Source organism: Phalangium opilio, unplaced genomic scaffold (genome assembly GCF_054372755.1).
Source record: "Phalangium opilio isolate 3A_F unplaced genomic scaffold, DU_Popi_V2 ptg000009l_1, whole genome shotgun sequence".
NCBI classification, from domain to species: Eukaryota; Metazoa; Arthropoda; class Arachnida; order Opiliones; family Phalangiidae; genus Phalangium; species Phalangium opilio.
Genome location: NW_028324146.1, coordinates 12549086 through 12573393, shown reverse-complemented (window position 1 = coordinate 12573393; position 24308 = coordinate 12549086). Strand labels below are relative to the sequence as shown.

Sequence of the window (24308 nt, the reverse complement as noted above, 5' to 3'; positions counted from 1 at the left end):
CGATTAACATTAAACATATCTTCTTTTTGTTATTGTTTTATAAATATTAAGGTTAATTAAATTCGAATTATTAACTAGCACTCTCGGTAACGGCCATATCACGCTGAATACACCGGTGCTCGTCTGGATGAATATCGTTATATTTGCTTGAATTAAAGCAAAAAGTACAAAAATAATGGTTTCAGTGGTTATATTTTAAAATAGTGAAAAAATTCTCAAAATGTGCTTCTCTGGCCGAGAAACGTCGATTTTGAAATTGTTATTAAAAATAAAGGTACATTTTTTTTTATTGATCAATCGATATGAAATCACTTTTAATGAGTATTTTATAGGTAAATAAGCTGAATTCGGTCAAAAATTTGTCCAGAAAAAAATTCATTAAAAAGTGTACCGAAAAAATCGCATGTTTTTTTTCTTCAAGATTCAAAATCCGTGACAACTATTTCTTATTTTAAATTGAATTTTAACAGTTTCTTCGATGAATATCGTTATATTTGCTTGAATTAAATCAAAAAGTACAAAAATAATGGTTTCAATGGTTATATTTTAAAATAGTGAAAAAATTCTCAAAATGTTTTTCTTTGGCCGAGAAACGTCGATTTTGAAAATGTTATTAAAAATCGAGGTTCATTTTTATTTATTGATCAATCGATATGAAATCACTTTTAATGAGTATTTTATAGGTAAATAAGCTGAATTCGGTCAAAAATTTGTCCAGAAAAAAATTCATTAAAAAGTGTACCGAAAAAATCGCATGTTTTTTTTCTTCAAGATTCAAAATCCGTGACAACTATTTCTTATTTTAAATTGAATTTTAACAGTTTCTTCGATGAATATCGTTATATTTGCTTGAATTAAATCAAAAAGTACAAAAATAATGGTTTCAATGGTTATATTTTAAAATAGTGAAAAAATTCTCAAAATGTTTTTCTCTGGCCGAGAAACGTCGATTTTGAAAATGTTATTAAAAATCGAGGTTCATTTTTATTTATTGATCAATCGAAATGAAATCACTTTTAGTGAGTATTTTATAGGTAATTAATTTGAATTCGGTCAAATATTTGTCCAGAAAAAAATGCATTAAAAAGTGTACCGAAAAAATCGCATGTTTTTTTTCTTCAAGATGCAAAATCCGTGACAACGATTTCTTATTGAAAATTGAATTTGAACAGTTTTTTGAATGAATATCGTTATATTTGCTTGAATTAAAGCAAAAAGTACAAAAATAGTGGTTTCAGTGGTTATATTTTAAAATAGTGAAAAAATTCTCAAAATGTGCTTCTCTGGCCGAGAAACGTCGATTTTGAAAATGTTATTAAAAATAAAGGTACATTTTTATTTATTAATCAATCGATATGAAATCACTTTTAATGAGTATTTTATAGGTAAATAAGCTGAATTCGGTCAAAAATTTGTCCAGAAAAAAATTCATTAAAAAGTGTACCGAAAAAATCGCATGTTTTTTTTCTTCAAGATACAAAATCCGTGACAACTATTTCTTATTTTAAATTGAATTTTAACAGTTTTTTGGATGAATATCGTTATATTTGCTTGAATTAAAGCAACAAGTACAAAAATAATGGTTTCAATGGTTATATTTTAAAATAGTGAAAAAATTCTCAAAATGTTTTTCTCTGGCCAAGAAACGTCGATTTTGAAAATGTTATTAAAAATCGAGGTTCATTTTTATTTATTGATCAATCGAAATGAAATCACTTTTAGTGAGTATTTTATAGGTAATTAATTTGAATTCGGTCAAATATTTGTCCAGAAAAAAATGCATTAAAAAGTGTACCGAAAAAATGCCATGTTTTTTTCTTCAAGATGCAAAATCCGTGACAACGATTTCTTATTGAAAATTGAATTTGAACAGTTTTTTGAATGAATATCGTTATATTTGCTTGAATTAAAGCAAAAAGTACAAAAATTGTGGTTTCAGTGGTTATATTTTAAAATAGTTATTTGACCGAATTCAAATTAATTACCGATAAAATACTCACTAAAAGTGATTTCATTTCGATTGATCAATAAATAAAAATGAACCTCGATTTTTAATAACATTTTCAAAATCGACGTTTCTCGGCCAGAGAAAAACATTTTGAGAATTTTTTCACTATTTTAAAATATAACCATTGAAACCATTATTTTTGTACTTTTTGCTTTAATTCAAGCAAATATAACGATATTCATCCAAAAAACTGTTAAAATTAAATTTAAAATAAGAAATCGTTGTCACGGATTTTGCATCTTGAAGAAAAAAAACGTTCGATTTTTTCGGTACATTTTTAATGAATTTTTTTCTGGACAAACTTTTGACCGAATTCAGCTTATTTACCTATAAAATACTCATTAAAAGTGATTTCATATCGATTGATCAATAAATAAAAATGAACCTCGATTTTTAATAACATTTTCAAAATCGACGTTTCTTGGCCAGAGAAAAACATTTTGAGAATTTTTTCACTATTTTAAAATATAACCATTGAAACCATTATTTTTGTACTTTTTGCTTTAATTCAAGCAAATATAACGATATTCATTCAAAAAACTGTTCAAATTCAATTTCCAATAAGAAATCGTTGTCACGGATTTTGTATCTAGAAGAAAAAAAACATGCAATTTTTTCGGTACACTTTTGAATGCATTTTTTTCTGGACAAATTTTTGACCGAATTCAGCTTATTTACCTATAAAATACTCATTAAAAGTGATTTCATATCGATTGATCAATAAATAAAAATGTACCTTTATTTTTAATAACATTTTCAAAATCGACGTTTCTCGGCCAGAGAAAAACATTTTGAGAATTTTTTCACTATTTTAAAATATAACCACTGAAACCACTATTTTTGTACTTGTTGCTTTAATACAAGCAAATATACCGATATTCATCGAAAAAACTGTTAAAATTCAATTTAAAATAAGAAATAGTTGTCACGGATTTTGAATCTTGAAGAAAAAAAACATGCGATTTTTTCGGTACACTTTTTAATGAATTTTTTTCTGGACAAATTTTTGACCGAATTCAGCTTATTTACCTATAAAATACTCATTTAAAGTGATTTCATATCGATTGATCAATAAATAAAAATGTACCTTTATTTTTAATAACATTTTCAAAATCGACGTTTCTCGGCCAGAGAAGCACATTTTGTGAATTTTTTCACTATTTTAAAATATAACCACTGAAACCACTATTTTTGTAATTTTTGCTTTAATTCAAGCAAATATAACGATATTCATTCAAAAAACGGTTCAAATTCAATTTCCAATAAGAAATAGTTGTCACGGATTTTGAATCTTGAAGAAAAAAAACATGCGATTTTTTCGGTACACTTTTGAATGCATTTTTTTCTGGACAAATTTTTGACCGAATTCAGCTTATTTACCTATAAAATACTCATTAAAAGTGATTTCATATCGAATGATCAATAAATAAAAATGTACCTTTATTTTTAATAACATTTTCAAAATCGACGTTTCTCGGCCAGAGAAGCACATTTTGAGAATTTTTTCACTATTTTAAAATATAACCACTGAAACCACTATTTTTGTACTTTTTGCTTTAATTCAACAAATATAACGATATTCATTCAAAAAACTGTTCAAATACAATTTTCAATAAGAAATCGTTGTCACGGATTTTGCATCTTGAAGAAAAAAAACGTTCGATTTTTTCGGTACATTTTTAATGAATTTTTTTCTGGACAAACTTTTGACCGAATTCAGCTTCTTTACCTATAAAATACTCATTGAAAGTGATTTCATATCGATTGCTCAATAAATAAAAATGTACCTTTATTTTTAATAACATTTTCAAAATCGACGTTTCTCGGCCAGAGAAGCACATCCTGAGAATTTTTTCACTATTTTAAAATATAACCACTGAAACCACTATTTTTGTACTTTTTGCTTTAATTCAAGCAAATATAACGATATTCATTCAAAAAACTGTTCAAATTCAATTTTCAATAAGAAATCGTTGTCACGGATTTTGCATCTTGAAGAAAAAAAACCTGCGATTTTTTCGGTACACTTTTTAATGCATTTTTTTCTGGACAAATAATTGACCGAATTCAAATTAATTACCTATAAAATACTCACTAAAAGTGATTTCATTTCGATCGATCAATAAATAAAAATGAACCTCGATTTTTAATAACATTTTCAAAATCGACGTTTCTCGGCCAGAGAAAAACATTTTGAGAATTTTTTCACTATTTTAAAATATAACCATTGAAACCATTATTTTTGTACTTTTTGCTTTAATTCAAGCAAATATAACGATATTCATCGAAAAAACTGTTAAAATTCAATTTAAAATAAGAAATAGTTGTCACGGATTTTGAATCTTGAAGAAAAAAAACATGCGATTTTTTCGGTACACTTTTTAATGAATTTTTTTCTGGACAAATTTTTGACCGAATTCAGCTTATTTACCTATAAAATACTCATTAAAAGTGATTTCATATCGATTGATCAATAAATAAAAATGTACCTTTATTTTTAATAACATTTTCAAAATCGACGTTTCTCGGCCAGAGAAGCACATTTTGAGAATTTTTTCACTATTTTAAAATATAACCACTGAAACCACTATTTTTGTACTTTTTGCTTTAATTCAAGCAAATATAACGATATTCATTCAAAAAACTGTTCAAATTCAATTTTCAATAAGAAATCGTTGTCACGGATTTTGCATCTTGAAGAAAAAAAACATGCGATTTTTTCGGTACACTTTTTAATGCATTTTTTTCTGGACAAATATTTGACCGAATTCAAATTAATTACCTATAAAATACTCACTAAAAGTGATTTCATTTCGATTGATCAATAAATAAAAATGAACCTCGATTTTTAATAACATTTTCAAAATCGAGGTTTCTCGGCCAGAGAAAAACATTTTGAGAATTTTTTCACTATTTTAAAATATAACCATTGAAACCATTATTTTTGTACTTTTTGCTTTAATTCAAGCAAATATAACGATATTCATCGAAAAAACTGTTAAAATTCAATTTAAAATAAGTAATAGTTGTCACGGATTTTGAATCTTGAAGAAAAAAAACATGCGATTTTTTCGGTACACTTTTTAATGAATTTTTTTCTGGACAAATTTTTGACCGAATTCAGCTTATTTACCTATAAAATACTCATTAAAAGTGATTTCATATCGATTGATCAATAAATAAAAATGTACCTTTATTTTTAATAACATTTTCAAAATCGACGTTTCTCGGCCAGAGAAGCACATTTTGAGAATTTTTTCACTATTTTAAAATATAACCACTGAAACCACTATTTTTGTACTTTTTGCTTTAATTCAAGCAAATATAACGATATTCATTCAAAAAACTGTTCAAATTCAATTTCCAATAAGAAATCGTTGTCACGGATTTTGTATCTAGAAGAAAAAAAACATGCAATTTTTTCGGTACACTTTTGAATGCATTTTTTTCTGGACAAATTTTTGACCGAATTCAGCTTATTTACCTATAAAATACTCATTAAAAAGTTATTTCATATCGATTCATCAATAAATAAAAATGTACCTTTATTTTTAATAACATTTTCAAAATCGACGTTTCTCGGCCAGAGAAGAACATTTTGAGAATTTTTTCACTATTTTCAAATATAACCACTGAAACCACTATTTTTGTACTTTTTGCTTTAATTCAAGCAAATATAACGATATTCATCGAAAAAACTGTTAAAATTCAATTTAAAATAAGAAATAGTTGTCACGGATTTTGAATCTTGAAGAAAAAAAACATGCGATTTTTTCGGTACACTTTTTAATGCATTTTTTTCTGGACAAATATTTGACCGAATTCAAATTAATTACCTATAAAATACTCACTAAAAGTGATTTCATTTCGATTGATCAATAAATAAAAATGAACCTCGATTTTTAATAACATTTTCAAAATCGACGTTTCTCGGCCAGAGAAAAACATTTTGAGAATTTTTTCACTATTTTAAAATATAACCATTGAAACCATTATTTTTGTACTTTTTGCTTTAATTCAAGCAAATATAACGATATTCATCGAAAAAACTGTTAAAATTCAATTTAAAATAAGAAATAGTTGTCACGGATTTTGAATCTTGAAGAAAAAAAACATGCGATTTTTTCGGTACACTTTTTAATGAATTTTTTTCTGGACAAATTTTTGACCGAATTCAGCTTATTTACCTATAAAATACTCATTAAAAGTGATTTCATATCGAATGATCAATAAATAAAAATGTACCTTTATTTTTAATAACATTTTCAAAATCGACGTTTCTCGGCCAGAGAAGCACATTTTGAGAATTTTTTCACTATTTTAAAATATAACCACTGAAACCACTATTTTTGTACTTTTTGCTTTAATTCAACAAATATAACGATATTCATTCAAAAAACTGTTCAAATACAATTTTCAATAAGAAATCGTTGTCACGGATTTTGCATCTTGAAGAAAAAAAACGTTCGATTTTTTCGGTACATTTTTAATGAATTTTTTTCTGGACAAACTTTTGACCGAATTCAGCTTATTTACCTATAAAATACTCATTGAAAGTGATTTCATATCGATTGCTCAATAAATAAAAATGTACCTTTATTTTTAATAACATTTTCAAAATCGACGTTTCTCGGCCAGAGAAGCACATTCTGAGAATTTTTTCACTATTTTAAAATATAACCACTGAAACCACTATTTTTGTACTTTTTGCTTTAATTCAAGCAAATATAACGATATTCATTCAAAAAACTGTTCAAATTCAATTTTCAATAAGAAATCGTTGTCACGGATTTTGCATCTTGAAGAAAAAAAACCTGCGATTTTTTCGGTACACTTTTTAATGCATTTTTTTCTGGACAAATAATTGACCGAATTCAAATTAATTACCTATAAAATACTCACTAAAAGTGATTTCATTTCGATCGATCAATAAATAAAAATGAACCTCGATTTTTAATAACATTTTCAAAATCGACGTTTCTCGGCCAGAGAAAAACATTTTGAGAATTTTTTCACTATTTTAAAATATAACCATTGAAACCATTATTTTTGTACTTTTTGCTTTAATTCAAGCAAATATAACGATATTCATCGAAAAAACTGTTAAAATTCAATTTAAAATAAGAAATAGTTGTCACGGATTTTGAATCTTGAAGAAAAAAAACATGCGATTTTTTCGGTACACTTTTTAATGAATTTTTTTCTGGACAAATTTTTGACCGAATTCAGCTTATTTACCTATAAAATACTCATTAAAAGTGATTTCATATCGATTGATCAATAAATAAAAATGTACCTTTATTTTTAATAACATTTTCAAAATCGACGTTTCTCGGCCAGAGAAGCACATTTTGAGAATTTTTTCACTATTTTAAAATATAACCACTGAAACCACTATTTTTGTACTTTTTGCTTTAATTCAAGCAAATATAACGATATTCATTCAAAAAACTGTTCAAATTCAATTTTCAATAAGAAATCGTTGTCACGGATTTTGCATCTTGAAGAAAAAAAACATGCGATTTTTTCGGTACACTTTTTAATGCATTTTTTTCTGGACAAATATTTGACCGAATTCAAATTAATTACCTATAAAATACTCACTAAAAGTGATTTCATTTCGATTGATCAATAAATAAAAATGAACCTCGATTTTTAATAACATTTTCAAAATCGACGTTTCTCGGCCAGAGAAAAACATTTTGAGAATTTTTTCACTATTTTAAAATATAACCATTGAAACCATTATTTTTGTACTTTTTGCTTTAATTCAAGCAAATATAACGATATTCATCGAAAAAACTGTTAAAATTCAATTTAAAATAAGTAATAGTTGTCACGGATTTTGAATCTTGAAGAAAAAAAACATGCGATTTTTTCGGTACACTTTTTAATGAATTTTTTTCTGGACAAATTTTTGACCGAATTCAGCTTATTTACCTATAAAATACTCATTAAAAGTGATTTCATATCGATTGATCAATAAATAAAAATGTACCTTTATTTTTAATAACATTTTCAAAATCGACGTTTCTCGGCCAGAGAAGCACATTTTGAGAATTTTTTCACTATTTTAAAATATAACCACTGAAACCACTATTTTTGTACTTTTTGCTTTAATTCAAGCAAATATAACGATATTCATTCAAAAAACTGTTCAAATTCAATTTCCAATAAGAAATCGTTGTCACGGATTTTGTATCTAGAAGAAAAAAAACATGCAATTTTTTCGGTACACTTTTGAATGCATTTTTTTCTGGACAAATTTTTGACCGAATTCAGCTTATTTACCTATAAAATACTCATTAAAAAGTTATTTCATATCGATTCATCAATAAATAAAAATGTACCTTTATTTTTAATAACATTTTCAAAATCGACGTTTCTCGGCCAGAGAAGAACATTTTGAGAATTTTTTCACTATTTTAAAATATAACCACTGAAACCACTATTTTTGTACTTTTTGCTTTAATTCAAGCAAATATAACGATATTCATTCAAAAAACTGTTCAAATTCAATTTTCAATAAGAAATCGTCACGAATTTTTGCATCTTGAAGAAAAAAAACATGCGATTTTTTAGGTACACTTTTTAGTGCATTTTTTTCTGGACAAATTTTTGACCGAATTCAGCTTATTTACCTATAAAATACTCATTAAAAGTGATTTCATATCGATTGATCAATAAATAAAAATGAACCTCGATTTTTAATAACATTTTCAAAATCGACGTTTCTTGGCCAGAGAAAAACATTTTGAGAATTTTTTCACTATTTTAAAATATAACCATTGAAACCATTATTTTTGTACTTTTTGCTTTAATTCAAGCAAATATAACGATATTCATTCAAAAAACTGTTCAAATTCAATTTCCAATAAGAAATCGTTGTCACGGATTTTGTATCTAGAAGAAAAAAAACATGCAATTTTTTCGGTACACTTTTGAATGCATTTTTTTCTGGACAAATTTTTGACCGAATTCAGCTTATTTACCTATAAAATACTCATTAAAAGTGATTTCATATCGATTGATCAATAAATAAAAATGTACCTTTATTTTTAATAACATTTTCAAAATCGACGTTTCTCGGCCAGAGAAAAACATTTTGAGAATTTTTTCACTATTTTAAAATATAACCACTGAAACCACTATTTTTGTACTTGTTGCTTTAATTCAAGCAAATATAACGATATTCATCGAAAAAACTGTTAAAATTCAATTTAAAATAAGAAATAGTTGTCACGGATTTTGAATCTTGAAGAAAAAAAACATGCGATTTTTTCGGTACACTTTTTAATGAATTTTTTTCTGGACAAATTTTTGACCGAATTCAGCTTATTTACCTATAAAATACTCATTTAAAGTGATTTCATATCGATTGATCAATAAATAAAAATGTACCTTTATTTTTAATAACATTTTCAAAATCGACGTTTCTCGGCCAGAGAAGCACATTTTGTGAATTTTTTCACTATTTTAAAATATAACCACTGAAACCACTATTTTTGTACTTTTTGCTTTAATTCAAGCAAATATAACGATATTCATTCAAAAAACTGTTCAAATTCAATTTCCAATAAGAAATCGTTGTCACGGATTTTGTATCTAGAAGAAAAAAAACATGCAATTTTTTCGGTACACTTTTGAATGCATTTTTTTCTGGACAAATTTTTGACCGAATTCAGCTTATTTACCTATAAAATACTCATTAAAAAGTTATTTCATATCGATTCATCAATAAATAAAAATGTACCTTTATTTTTAATAACATTTTCAAAATCGACGTTTCTCGGCCAGAGAAGAACATTTTGAGAATTTTTTCACTATTTTCAAATATAACCACTGAAACCACTATTTTTGTACTTTTTGCTTTAATTCAAGCAAATATAACGATATTCATCGAAAAAACTGTTAAAATTCAATTTAAAATAAGAAATAGTTGTCACGGATTTTGAATCTTGAAGAAAAAAAACATGCGATTTTTTCGGTACACTTTTTAATGAATTTTTTTCTGGACAAATTTTTGACCGAATTCAGCTTATTTACCTATAAAATACTCATTAAAAGTGATTTCATATCGATTGATCAATAAATAAAAATGTACCTTTATTTTTAATAACATTTTCAAAATCGACGTTTCTCGGCCAGAGAAGCACATTTTGAGAATTTTTTCACTATTTTAAAATATAACCACTGAAACCACTATTTTTGTACTTTTTGCTTTAATTCAAGCAAATATAACGATATTCATTCAAAAAACTGTTCAAATTCAATTTCCAATAAGAAATCGTTGTCACGGATTTTGTATCTAGAAGAAAAAAAACATGCAATTTTTTCGGTACACTTTTGAATGCATTTTTTTCTGGACAAATTTTTGACCGAATTCAGCTTATTTACCTATAAAATACTCATTAAAAAGTTATTTCATATCGATTCATCAATAAATAAAAATGTACCTTTATTTTTAATAACATTTTCAAAATCGACGTTTCTCGGCCAGAGAAGAACATTTTGAGAATTTTTTCACTATTTTAAAATATAACCACTGAAACCACTATTTTTGTACTTTTTGCTTTAATTCAAGCAAATATAACGATATTCATTCAAAAAACTGTTCAAATTCAATTTTCAATAAGAAATCGTCACGAATTTTTGCATCTTGAAGAAAAAAAACATGCGATTTTTTAGGTACACTTTTTAGTGCATTTTTTTCTGGACAAATTTTTGACCGAATTCAGCTTATTTACCTATAAAATACTCATTAAAAGTGATTTCATATCGATTGATCAATAAATAAAAATGAACCTCGATTTTTAATAACATTTTCAAAATCGACGTTTCTTGGCCAGAGAACAACATTTTGAGAATTTTTTCACTATTTTAAAATATAACCATTGAAACCATTATTTTTGTACTTTTTGCTTTAATTCAAGCAAATATAACGATATTCATTCAAAAAACTGTTCAAATTCAATTTCCAATAAGAAATCGTTGTCACGGATTTTGTATCTAGAAGAAAAAAAACATGCAATTTTTTCGGTACACTTTTGAATGCATTTTTTTCTGGACAAATTTTTGACCGAATTCAGCTTATTTACCTATAAAATACTCATTAAAAGTGATTTCATATCGATTGATCAATAAATAAAAATGTACCTTTATTTTTAATAACATTTTCAAAATCGACGTTTCTCGGCCAGAGAAAAACATTTTGAGAATTTTTTCACTATTTTAAAATATAACCACTGAAACCACTATTTTTGTACTTGTTGCTTTAATACAAGCAAATATAACGATATTCATCGAAAAAACTGTTAAAATTCAATTTAAAATAAGAAATAGTTGTCACGGATTTTGAATCTTGAAGAAAAAAAACATGCGATTTTTTCGGTACACTTTTTAATGAATTTTTTTCTGGACAAATTTTTGACCGAATTCAGCTTATTTACCTATAAAATACTCATTAAAAGTGATTTCATATCGATTGATCAATAAATAAAAATGTACCTTTATTTTTAATAACATTTTCAAAATCGACGTTTCTCGGCCAGAGAAGCACATTTTGAGAATTTTTTCACTATTTTAAAATATAACCACTGAAACCACTATTTTTGTACTTTTTGCTTTAATTCAAGCAAATATAACGATATTCATTCAAAAAACTGTTCAAATTCAATTTCCAATAAGAAATCGTTGTCACGGATTTTGTATCTAGAAGAAAAAAAACATGCAATTTTTTCGGTACACTTTTGAATGCATTTTTTTCTGGACAAATTTTTGACCGAATTCAGCTTATTTACCTATAAAATACTCATTAAAAAGTTATTTCATATCGATTCATCAATAAATAAAAATGTACCTTTATTTTTAATAACATTTTCAAAATCGACGTTTCTCGGCCAGAGAAGAACATTTTGAGAATTTTTTCACTATTTTAAAATATAACCACTGAAACCACTATTTTTGTACTTTTTGCTTTAATTCAAGCAAATATAACGATATTCATTCAAAAAACTGTTCAAATTCAATTTTCAATAAGAAATCGTCACGAATTTTTGCATCTTGAAGAAAAAAAACATGCGATTTTTTAGGTACACTTTTTAGTGCATTTTTTTCTGGACAAATTTTAGACCGAATTCAGCTTATTTACCTATAAAATACTCATTAAAAGTGATTTCATATCGATTGATCAATAAATAAAAATGTACCTTTATTTTTAATAACATTTTCAAAATCGACGTTTCTCGGCCAGAGAAAAACATTTTGAGAATTTTTTCACTATTTTAAAATATAACCACTGAAACCACTATTTTTGTACTTGTTGCTTTAATTCAAGCAAATATAACGATATTCATCGAAAAAACTGTTAAAATTCAATTTAAAATAAGAAATAGTTGTCACGGATTTTGAATCTTGAAGAAAAAAAACGTGCGATTTTTTCGGTACACTTTTTAATGAATTTTTTTCTGGACAAATTTTTGACCGAATTCAGCTTATTTACCTATAAAATACTCATTAAAAAGCTATTTCATATCGATTCATCAATAAATAAAAATGTACCTTTATTTTTAATAACATTTTCAAAATCGACGTTTCTCGGCCAGAGAAGAACATTTTGAGAATTTTTTCACTATTTTCAAATATAACCACTGAAACCACTATTTTTGTACTTTTTGCTTTAATTCAAGCAAATATAACGATATTCATCGAAAAAACTGTTAAAATTCAATTTAAAATAAGAAATAGTTGTCACGGATTTTGAATCTTGAAGAAAAAAAACATGCGATTTTTTCGGTACACTTTTTAATGAATTTTTTTCTGGACAAATTTTTGACCGAATTCAGCTTATTTACCTATAAAATACTCATTAAAAGTGATTTCATATCGATTGATCAATAAATAAAAATGTACCTTTATTTTTAATAACATTTTCAAAATCGACGTTTCTCGGCCAGAGAAGCACATTTTGAGAATTTTTTCACTATTTTAAAATATAACCACTGAAACCACTATTTTGTACTTTTTGCTTTAATTCAAGCAAATATAACGATATTCATTCAAAAAACTGTTCAAATTCAATTTCCAATAAGAAATCGTTGTCACGGATTTTGTATCTAGAAGAAAAAAAACATGCAATTTTTTCGGTACACTTTTGAATGCATTTTTTTCTGGACAAATTTTTGACCGAATTCAGCTTATTTACCTATAAAATACTCATTAAAAAGTTATTTCATATCGATTCATCAATAAATAAAAATGTACCTTTATTTTTAATAACATTTTCAAAATCGACGTTTCTCGGCCAGAGAAGAACATTTTGAGAATTTTTTCACTATTTTAAAATATAACCACTGAAACCACTATTTTTGTACTTTTTGCTTTAATTCAAGCAAATATAACGATATTCATTCAAAAAACTGTTCAAATTCAATTTTCAATAAGAAATCGTCACGAATTTTTACATCTTGAAGAAAAAAAACATGCGATTTTTTAGGTACACTTTTTAGTGCATTTTTTTCTGGACAAATTTTTGACCGAATTCAGCTTATTTACCTATAAAATACTCATTAAAAGTGATTTCATATCGATTGATCAATAAATAAAAATGAACCTCGATTTTTAATAACATTTTCAAAATCGACGTTTCTTGGCCAGAGAAAAACATTTTGAGAATTTTTTCACTATTTTAAAATATAACCATTGAAACCATTATTTTTGTACTTTTTGCTTTAATTCAAGCAAATATAACGATATTCATTCAAAAAACTGTTCAAATTCAATTTCCAATAAGAAATCGTTGTCACGGATTTTGTATCTAGAAGAAAAAAAACATGCAATTTTTTCGGTACACTTTTGAATGCATTTTTTTCTGGACAAATTTTTGACCGAATTCAGCTTATTTACCTATAAAATACTCATTAAAAGTGATTTCATATCGATTGATCAATAAATAAAAATGTACCTTTATTTTTAATAACATTTTCAAAATCGACGTTTCTCGGCCAGAGAAAAACATTTTGAGAATTTTTTCACTATTTTAAAATATAACCACTGAAACCACTATTTTTGTACTTGTTGCTTTAATTCAAGCAAATATAACGATATTCATCGAAAAAACTGTTAAAATTCAATTTAAAATAAGAAATAGTTGTCACGGATTTTGAATCTTGAAGAAAAAAAACATGCGATTTTTTCGGTACACTTTTTAATGAATTTTTTTCTGGACAAATTTTTGACCGAATTCAGCTTATTTACCTATAAAATACTCATTTAAAGTGATTTCATATCGATTGATCAATAAATAAAAATGTACCTTTATTTTTAATAACATTTTCAAAATCGACGTTTCTCGGCCAGAGAAGCACATTTTGTGAATTTTTTCACTATTTTAAAATATAACCACTGAAACCACTATTTTTGTACTTTTTGCTTTAATTCAAGCAAATATAACGATATTCATTCAAAAAACTGTTCAAATTCAATTTCCAATAAGAAATCGTTGTCACGGATTTTGTATCTAGAAGAAAAAAAACATGCAATTTTTTCGGTACACTTTTGAATGCATTTTTTTCTGGACAAATTTTTGACCGAATTCAGCTTATTTACCTATAAAATACTCATTAAAAAGTTATTTCATATCGATTCATCAATAAATAAAAATGTACCTTTATTTTTAATAACATTTTCAAAATCGACGTTTCTCGGCCAGAGAAGAACATTTTGAGAATTTTTTCACTATTTTCAAATATAACCACTGAAACCACTATTTTTGTACTTTTTGCTTTAATTCAAGCAAATATAACGATATTCATCGAAAAAACTGTTAAAATTCAATTTAAAATAAGAAATAGTTGTCACGGATTTTGAATCTTGAAGAAAAAAAACATGCGATTTTTTCGGTACACTTTTTAATGAATTTTTTTCTGGACAAATTTTTGACCGAATTCAGCTTATTTACCTATAAAATACTCATTAAAAGTGATTTCATATCGATTGATCAATAAATAAAAATGTACCTTTATTTTTAATAACATTTTCAAAATCGACGTTTCTCGGCCAGAGAAGCACATTTTGAGAATTTTTTCACTATTTTAAAATATAACCACTGAAACCACTATTTTTGTACTTTTTGCTTTAATTCAAGCAAATATAACGATATTCATTCAAAAAACTGTTCAAATTCAATTTCCAATAAGAAATCGTTGTCACGGATTTTGTATCTAGAAGAAAAAAAACATGCAATTTTTTCGGTACACTTTTGAATGCATTTTTTTCTGGACAAATTTTTGACCGAATTCAGCTTATTTACCTATAAAATACTCATTAAAAAGTTATTTCATATCGATTCATCAATAAATAAAAATGTACCTTTATTTTTAATAACATTTTCAAAATCGACGTTTCTCGGCCAGAGAAGAACATTTTGAGAATTTTTTCACTATTTTAAAATATAACCACTGAAACCACTATTTTTGTACTTTTTGCTTTAATTCAAGCAAATATAACGATATTCATTCAAAAAACTGTTCAAATTCAATTTTCAATAAGAAATCGTCACGAATTTTTGCATCTTGAAGAAAAAAAACATGCGATTTTTTAGGTACACTTTTTAGTGCATTTTTTTCTGGACAAATTTTTGACCGAATTCAGCTTATTTACCTATAAAATACTCATTAAAAGTGATTTCATATCGATTGATCAATAAATAAAAATGAACCTCGATTTTTAATAACATTTTCAAAATCGACGTTTCTTGGCCAGAGAAAAACATTTTGAGAATTTTTTCACTATTTTAAAATATAACCATTGAAACCATTATTTTTGTACTTTTTGCTTTAATTCAAGCAAATATAACGATATTCATTCAAAAAACTGTTCAAATTCAATTTCCAATAAGAAATCGTTGTCACGGATTTTGTATCTAGAAGAAAAAAAACATGCAATTTTTTCGGTACACTTTTGAATGCATTTTTTTCTGGACAAATTTTTGACCGAATTCAGCTTATTTACCTATAAAATACTCATTAAAAGTGATTTCATATCGATTGATCAATAAATAAAAATGTACCTTTATTTTTAATAACATTTTCAAAATCGACGTTTCTCGGCCAGAGAAAAACATTTTGAGAATTTTTTCACTATTTTAAAATATAACCACTGAAACCACTATTTTTGTACTTGTTGCTTTAATTCAAGCAAATATAACGATATTCATCGAAAAAACTGTTAAAATTCAATTTAAAATAAGAAATAGTTGTCACGGATTTTGAATCTTGAAGAAAAAAAACATGCGATTTTTTCGGTACACTTTTTAATGAATTTTTTTCTGGACAAATTTTTGACCGAATTCAGCTTATTTACCTATAAAATACTCATTAAAAGTGATTTCATATCGATTGATCAATAAATAAAAATGTACCTTTATTTTTAATAACATTTTCAAAATCGACGTTTCTCGGCCAGAGAAGCACATTTTGTGAATTTTTTCACTATTTTAAAATATAACCACTGAAACCACTATTTTTGTACTTTTTGCTTTAATTCAAGCAAATATAACGATATTCATTCAAAAAACTGTTCAAATTCAATTTCCAATAAGAAATCGTTGTCACGGATTTTGTATCTAGAAGAAAAAAAACATGCAATTTTTTCGGTACACTTTTGAATGCATTTTTTTCTGGACAAATTTTTGACCGAATTCAGCTTATTTACCTATAAAATACTCATTAAAAAGTTATTTCATATCGATTCATCAATAAATAAAAATGTACCTTTATTTTTAATAACATTTTCAAAATCGACGTTTCTCGGCCAGAGAGGAACATTTTGAGAATTTTTTCACTATTTTCAAATATAACCACTGAAACCACTATTTTTGTACTTTTTGCTTTAATTCAAGCAAATATAACGATATTCATCGAAAAAACTGTTAAAATTCAATTTAAAATAAGAAATAGTTGTCACGGATTTTGAATCTTGAAGAAAAAAAACATGCGATTTTTTCGGTACACTTTTTAATGAATTTTTTTCTGGACAAATTTTTGACCGAATTCAGCTTATTTACCTATAAAATACTCATTAAAAGTGATTTCATATCGATTGATCAATAAATAAAAATGTACCTTTATTTTTAATAACATTTTAAAGAGGAAAAAAAAGTGAAAAAGCCAACGGCACGCAGTGTTCCTAAGTGGTCTCCCTCCCAAGTAGTGACTGCGCTCGACGCTGCTTAACTTCGGTTATCGGACGAGAACCGGTGTATTCAGCGTGCTATGGCCCTTGCCGAGAGTGCTAGTTAATAATTTAAATTTAATTAACTTTCATCTTTATAAAACAATAACAAAAAAGAAGATATGTTTGATATTTCATATCTGGCGGAATTTAAAAGAGGAAACAAAAGTGAAAAAGCAAACGGCACGCAGTATTCCCAAGTACTGTATGCGCTCGACGCTGCTTAACTTCGGTGATCGGACGAGAACCGGTGTTTTCAGCGTGATATGGCCGTTGCCGAGAGTGCTAGTTAATAATTCGAATTTAAATTAAGTGAGACAAATTAACCTTCATCATTTTAAAACAATAACAAAAAGAAAACGTGTTTGCTTTTTTCATATCTATTAAAATTTAAAAGAGGAAAAAAAAGTGAAAAAGCCAACGGCACGCAGTGTTCTTAAGTGGTCTCGCTCCCAAGTAGTGACTGCGCTCGACGCTGCTTAACTTCGGTTATCGGACGAGAACCGGAGTATTCAGCGTGATATGGCCGTTGCCGAGAGTGCTAGTTAATAATATGAATTTAATTAACTTTCATCTTTATGAAACAATAACAAAAAGGAAGATATGTTTGCTTTTTTCATATCTGGTGGAATTTAAAAGAGGAAACAAAAGTGAAAAAGCAAACGGCACGCAGTATTCCCAAGTACTGTATGCGCTCGACGCTGCTTAACTTCGGTGATCGGACGTGAACCGGTGTTTTCAGCGTGATATGGCCGTTGCCGAGAGTGCTAGTTAATAATTCGAATTTAAATTAAGTGAGACAAATTAACCTTCATCATTTTAAAACAATAACAAAAAGAAAACGTGTTTGCTTTTTTCATATCTATTAAAATTTAAAAGAGGAAAAAAAAGTGAAAAAGCCAACGGCACGCAGTGTTCCTAAGTGTTCTCCCTCCCAAGTAGTGACTGCGCTCGACGCTGCTTAACTTCGGTTATCGGACGAGAACCGGTGTATTCAGCGTGCTATGGCCCTTGCCGAGAGTGCTAGTTAATAATTTAAATTTAATTAACTTTCATCTTTATAAAACAACAAAAAAGAAGATATGTTTGATATTTCATATCTGGCGGAATTTAAAAGAGGAAACAAAAGTGAAAAAGCAAACGGCACGCAGTATTCCCAAGTACTGTATGCGCTCGACGCTGCTTAACTTCGGTGATCGGACGTGAACCGGTGTTTTCAGCGTGATATGGCCGTTGCCGAGAGTGCTAGTTAATAATTCGAATTTAAATTAAGTGAGACAAATTAACCTTCATCATTTTAAAACAATAACAAAAAGAAATCGTGTTTGCTTTTTTCATATCTATTAAAATTTAAAAGAGGAAAAAAAGTGAAAAAGCCAACGGCACGCAGTGTTCCTAAGTGGTCTCCCTCCCAAGTAGTGACTGCGCTCGACGCTGCTTAACTTCGGTTATCGGACGAGAACCGGTGTTTTCAGTGTGATATGGCCGTTGCTGAGAGTGCTAGTTAATAATTCGAATTTAAATTAAGTGAGACAAATTAACCTTCATCATTTTAAAACAATAACAAAAAGAAAACGTGTTTGCTTTTTTCATATCTATTAAAATTTAAAAGAGGAAAAAAAGGTGAAAAAGCCAACGGCACGCAGTGTTCCTAAGTGGTCTCCCTCCCAAGTAGTGACTGCGCTCGACGCTGCTTAACTTCGGTTATCGGACGAGAACCGGTGTATTCAGCGTGATATGGCCCTTGCCGAGAGTGCTAGTTAATAATTTAAATTTAATTAACTTTCATCTTTATAAAACAATAACAAAAAAGAAGATATGTTTGATATTTCATATCTGGCGGAATTTAAAAGAGGAAACAAAAGTGAAAAAGCAAACGGCACGCAGTATTCCCAAGTACTGACTGCGCTCGACGCTGCTTAACTTCGGTGATCCGACGAGAACCGGTGTTTTCAGCGTGATATGGTCGTTGCCGAGAGTGCTAGTTAATAATTCGAATTTAAATTAAGTGAGACAAATTAACCTTCATCATTTTAAAACAATAACAAAAAGAAAACCTGTTTGCTTTTTACATATCTATTAAAATTTAAAAGAGGAAAAAAAAGTGAAAAAGCCAACGGCACGCAGTGATCCTAAGTTGTCTCCCTCCCAAGTAATGACTGCGCTCGACGCTGCTTAACTTCGGTTATGGGACGAGAATCGGTGTATTCAGCGTGATATGGCCGTTGCCGAGAGTGCTAGTTAATAATTTGAATTTCATTAACTTTCATCTTTATAAAACAATAACAAAAAGAAGATATGTTTGCGTTTTTCATATCTGGTGGAATTTGAAAGAGGAAACAAAAGTGAAAAAGCCAACGGCACGCAGTATTCCCAAGTACTGTATGCGCTCGACGCTGCTTAACTTCGATTATCGGACGTGAACCGGTGTTTTCAGCGTGATATGGCCGTTGCCGAGAGTGCTAGTTAATAATTCGAATTTAAATTAAGTGAGACAAATTAACCTTCATCATTTTAAAACAATAACAAAAAGAAAACCTGTTTGCTTTTTACATATCTATTAAAATTTAAAAGAGGAAAAAAAAGTGAAAAAGCCAACGGCACGCAGTGTTCCTAAGTGGTCTCCCTCCCAAGTAATGACTGCGCTCGACGCTGCTTAACTTCGGTTATCGGACGAGAACCGGTGTATTCAGCGTGATATGGCCGTTGCCGAGAATGCTAGTTAATAATTTGAATTTAATTAACTTTCTTCTTTATCAAACAATAACAAAAAGAAGATATGTTTGCTTTTTTCATGTCTGGTGGAATTTAAAAGAGGAAACAAAAGTGAAAAAGCAAACGGCACGCAGTATTCCCAAGTACTGTATGCGCTCGACGCTGCTGTACTTCGGTGATCGGACGTGAACCGGTGTTTTCAGCGTGATATGGCCGTTGCCGAGAGTGCTAGTTAATATTTCGAATTTAAATTAAGTGAGACAAATTAACCTTCATCATTTTAAAACAATAACAAAAAGAAAACGTGTTTGCTTTTTTCATATCTATTAAAATTTAAAAGAGGAAAAAAAAGTGAAAAAGCCAACGGCACGCAGTGTTCCTAAGTGGTCTCCCTCCCAAGTAGTGACTGCGCTCGACGCTGCTTAACTTCGGTTATCGGACGAGAACCGGTGTTTTCAGCGTGATATGGCCGTTGCTGAGAGTGCTAGTTAATAATTCGAATTTAAATTAAGTGAGACAAATTAACCTTCATCATTTTAAAACAATAACAAAAAGAAAACGTGTTTGCTTTTTTCATATCTATTAAAATTTAAAAGAGGAAAAAAAGGTGAAAAAGCCAACGGCACGCAGTGTTCCTAAGTGGTCTCCCTCCCAAGTAGTGACTGCGCTCGACGCTGCTTAACTTCGGTTATCGGACGAGAACCGGTGTATTCAGCGTGATATGGCCCTTGCCGAGAGTGCTAGTTAATAATTTAAATTTAATTAACTTTCATCTTTATAAAACAATAACAAAAAAGAAGATATGTTTGATATTTCATATCTGGCGGAATTTAAAAGAGGAAACAAAAGTGAAAAAGCAAACGGCACGCAGTATTCCCAAGTACTGACTGCGCTCGACGCTGCTTAACTTCGGTGATCGGACGTGAACTTGTGTTTTCAGCGTGATATGGCCGTTGCCGAGAGTGCTAGTTAATAATTCGAATTTAAATTAAGTGAGACAAATTAACCTTCATCATTTTAAAACAATAACAAAAAGAAAACCTGTTTGCTTTTTACATATCTATTAAAATTTAAAAGAGGAAAAAAAAGTGAAAAAGCCAACGGCACGCAGTGATCCTAAGTGGTCTCCCTCCCAAGTAATGACTGCGCTCGACGCTGCTTAATTTCGGCTATGGGACGAGAATCGGTGTATTCAGCGTGATATGGCCGGTGCCGAGAGTGCTAGTTAATAATTTGAATTTCATTAACTTTCATCTTTATGAAACAATAACAAAAAGATATGTTTGCTTTTTTCATATCTGGTGGAATTTGAAAGAGGAAACAAAAGTGAAAAAGCCAACGGCACGCAGTATTCCCAAGTACTGTATGCGCTCGACGCTGCTTAACTTCGATGATCGGACGTGAACCGGTGTTTTCAGCGTGATATGGCCGTTGCCGAGAGTGCTAGTTAATAATTCGAATTTAAATTAAGTGAGACAAATTAACCTTCATCATTTTAAAACAATAACAAAAAGAAAACGTGTTTGCTTTTTTCATATCTATTAAAATTTAAAAGAGGAAACAAAAGTGAAAAAGCCAACGGCACGCAGTATTCCCAAGTACTGTATGCGCTCGACGCTGCTTAACTTCGGTGATCGGACGTGAACCGGTGTTTTCAGCGTGATATGGCCGTTGCCGAGAGTGCTAGTTAATAATTCGAATTTAAATTAAGTGAGACAAATTAACCTTCATCATTTTAAAACAATAACAAAAAGAAAACCTGTTTGCTTTTTACATATCTATTAAAATTTAATAGAGGAAAAAAAAGTGAAAAGGCCAACGGCACGCAGTGTTCCTAAGTGGTCTCCCTCCCAAGTAATGACTGCGCTCGACGCTGCTTAACTTCGGTTATCGGACGAGAACCGGTGTATTCAGCGTGATATGGCCGTTGCCGAGAATGCTAGTTAATAATTTGAATTTAATTAACTTTCATCTTTATAAAACAATAACAAAAAGAAGATATGTTTGCTTTTTTCATATCTGGTGGAATTTGAAAGAGGAAACAAAAGTGAAAAAGCCAACGGCACGCAGTATTCCCAAGTACTGTATGCGCTCGACGCTGCTTAACTTCGGTGATCGGACGTGAACTTGTGTTTTCAGCGTGATATGGCCGTTGCCGAGAGTGCTAGTTAATAATTCGAATTTAAATTAAGTGAGACAAATTAACCTTCATCATTTTAAAACAATAACAAAAAGAAAACGTGTTTGCTTTTTTCATATCTATTAAAATTTAAAAGAGGAAAAAAAAGTGAAAAAGCCAACGGCACGCAGTGTTCCTAAGTGGTCTCCCTCCCAAGTAGTGACTGCGCTCGACGCTGCTTAACTTCGGTTATCGGACGAGAACCGGAGTATTCAGCGTGATATGGCCGTTGCCGAGATTGCTAGTTAATAATTTGAATTTAATTAACTTTCATCTTTATAAAACAATAACAAAAAAGAAGATATGTTTGCTTTTTTCATATCTGGTGGAATTTAAAAGAGGAAACAAAAGTGAAAAAGCAAACGGCACGCAGTATTCCCAAGTACTGTATGCGCTCGACGCTGCTTAACTTCGGTGATCGGACGTGAACCGGTGTTTTCAGCGTGATATGGCCGTTGCCGAGAGTGCTAGTTAATAATTCGAATTTAAATTAAGTGAGACAAATTAACCTTCATCATTTTAAAACAATAACAAAAAGAAAACCTGTTTGCTTTTTACATATCTATTAAAATTTAAAAGAGGAAAAAAAAGTGAAAAAGCCAACGGCACGCAGTGATCCTAAGTGGTCTCCCTCCCAAGTAATGACTGCGCTCGACGCTGCTTAATTTCGGCTATGGGACGAGAATCGGTGTATTCAGCGTGATATGGCCGGTGCCGAGAGTGCTAGTTAATAATTTGAATTTCATTAACTTTCATCTTTATGAAACAATAACAAAAAGATATGTTTGCTTTTTTCATATCTGGTGGAATTTGAAAGAGGAAACAAAAGTGAAAAAGCCAACGGCACGCAGTATTCCCAAGTACTGTATGCGCTCGACGCTGCTTAACTTCGAAGATCGGACGTGAACCGGTGTTTTCAGCGTGATATGGCCGTTGCCGAGAGTGCTAGTTAATAATTCGAATTTAAATTAAGTGAGACAAATTAACCTTCATCATTTTAAAACAATAACAAAAAGAAAACGTGTTTGCTTTTTTCATATCTATTAAAATTTAAAAGAGGAAACAAAAGTGAAAAAGCCAACGGCACGCAGTATTCCCAAGTACTGTATGCGCTCGACGCTGCTTAACTTCGGTGATCGGACGTGAACCGGTGTTTTCAGCGTGATATGGCCGTTGCCGAGAGTGCTAGTTAATAATTCGAATTTAAATTAAGTGAGACAAATTAACCTTCATCATTTTAAAACAATAACAAAAAGAAAACCTGTTTGCTTTTTACATATCTATTAAAATTTAATAGAGGAAAAAAAAGTGAAAAGGCCAACGGCACGCAGTGTTCCTAAGTGGTCTCCCTCCCAAGTAATGACTGCGCTCGACGCTGCTTAACTTCGGTTTTTGGACGAGAACCGGTGTATTCAGCGTGATATGGCCGTTGCCGAGAATGCTAGTTAATAATTTGAATTTAATTAACTTTCATCTTTATAAAACAATAACAAAAAGAAGATATGTTTGCTTTTTTCATATCTGGTGGAATTTGAAAGAGGAAACAAAAGTGAAAAAGCCAACGGCACGCAGTATTCCCAAGTACTGTATGCGCTCGACGCTGCTTAACTTCGGTGATCGGACGTGAACTTGTGTTTTCAGCGTGATATGGCCGTTGCCGAGAGTGCTAGTTAATAATTCGAATTTAAATTAAGTGAGACAAATTAACCTTCATCATTTTAAAACAATAACAAAAAGAAAACGTGTTTGCTTTTTTCATATCTATTAAAATTTAAAAGAGGAAAAAAAAGTGAAAAAGCCAACGGCACGCAGTGTTCCTAAGTGGTCTCCCTCCCAAGTAGTGACTGCGCTCGACGCTGCTTAACTTCGGCTATCGGACGAGAACCGGAGTATTCAGCGTGATATGGCCGTTGCCGAGATTGCTAGTTAATAATTTGAATTTAATTAACTTTCATCTTTATAAAACAATAACAAAAAAGAAGATATGTTTGCTTTTTTCATATCTGGTGGAATTTAAAAGAGGAAACAAAAGTGAAAAAGCAAACGGCACGCAGTATTCCCAAGTACTGTATGCGCTCGACGCTGCTTAACTTCGGTGATCGGACGTGAACCAGTGTTTTCAGCGTGATATGGCCGTTGCCGAAAGTGCTAGTTAATAATTCGAATTTAAATTAA

The 24308-nt window shown here is 29.3% G+C and overlaps 19 pseudogenes; all 19 read right to left on the bottom strand.

The window, feature by feature from the left end:
* Positions 1-17173: 17173 nt before the first annotated feature.
* Positions 17174-17292, bottom strand: LOC149714817 (5S ribosomal RNA; annotated as a pseudogene).
* A 122-nt stretch (positions 17293-17414) lies between these two features.
* On the bottom strand, positions 17415-17517 carry LOC149714816 (5S ribosomal RNA; annotated as a pseudogene).
* A 137-nt stretch (positions 17518-17654) lies between these two features.
* LOC149714815 (5S ribosomal RNA) lies at positions 17655-17773 on the bottom strand (annotated as a pseudogene).
* A 123-nt stretch (positions 17774-17896) lies between these two features.
* LOC149714814 (5S ribosomal RNA) lies at positions 17897-17999 on the bottom strand (annotated as a pseudogene).
* Positions 18000-18136: 137 nt separating this feature from the next.
* LOC149714813 (5S ribosomal RNA) lies at positions 18137-18255 on the bottom strand (annotated as a pseudogene).
* Positions 18256-18374: 119 nt separating this feature from the next.
* On the bottom strand, positions 18375-18477 carry LOC149714812 (5S ribosomal RNA; annotated as a pseudogene).
* A 136-nt stretch (positions 18478-18613) lies between these two features.
* Positions 18614-18732, bottom strand: LOC149714811 (5S ribosomal RNA; annotated as a pseudogene).
* Positions 18733-18869: 137 nt separating this feature from the next.
* Positions 18870-18988, bottom strand: LOC149714810 (5S ribosomal RNA; annotated as a pseudogene).
* Positions 18989-19831: 843 nt separating this feature from the next.
* Positions 19832-19950, bottom strand: LOC149714809 (5S ribosomal RNA; annotated as a pseudogene).
* Positions 19951-20312: 362 nt separating this feature from the next.
* Positions 20313-20431, bottom strand: LOC149714808 (5S ribosomal RNA; annotated as a pseudogene).
* A 137-nt stretch (positions 20432-20568) lies between these two features.
* On the bottom strand, positions 20569-20687 carry LOC149714807 (5S ribosomal RNA; annotated as a pseudogene).
* A 600-nt stretch (positions 20688-21287) lies between these two features.
* On the bottom strand, positions 21288-21390 carry LOC149714806 (5S ribosomal RNA; annotated as a pseudogene).
* Positions 21391-21527: 137 nt separating this feature from the next.
* On the bottom strand, positions 21528-21630 carry LOC149714805 (5S ribosomal RNA; annotated as a pseudogene).
* Positions 21631-21767: 137 nt separating this feature from the next.
* On the bottom strand, positions 21768-21886 carry LOC149714804 (5S ribosomal RNA; annotated as a pseudogene).
* A 362-nt stretch (positions 21887-22248) lies between these two features.
* On the bottom strand, positions 22249-22367 carry LOC149714803 (5S ribosomal RNA; annotated as a pseudogene).
* Positions 22368-22490: 123 nt separating this feature from the next.
* On the bottom strand, positions 22491-22593 carry LOC149714802 (5S ribosomal RNA; annotated as a pseudogene).
* Positions 22594-23208: 615 nt separating this feature from the next.
* Positions 23209-23311, bottom strand: LOC149714801 (5S ribosomal RNA; annotated as a pseudogene).
* A 137-nt stretch (positions 23312-23448) lies between these two features.
* On the bottom strand, positions 23449-23567 carry LOC149714800 (5S ribosomal RNA; annotated as a pseudogene).
* Positions 23568-23929: 362 nt separating this feature from the next.
* On the bottom strand, positions 23930-24048 carry LOC149714799 (5S ribosomal RNA; annotated as a pseudogene).
* Between the last annotated feature and the right edge of the window lie 260 nt (positions 24049-24308).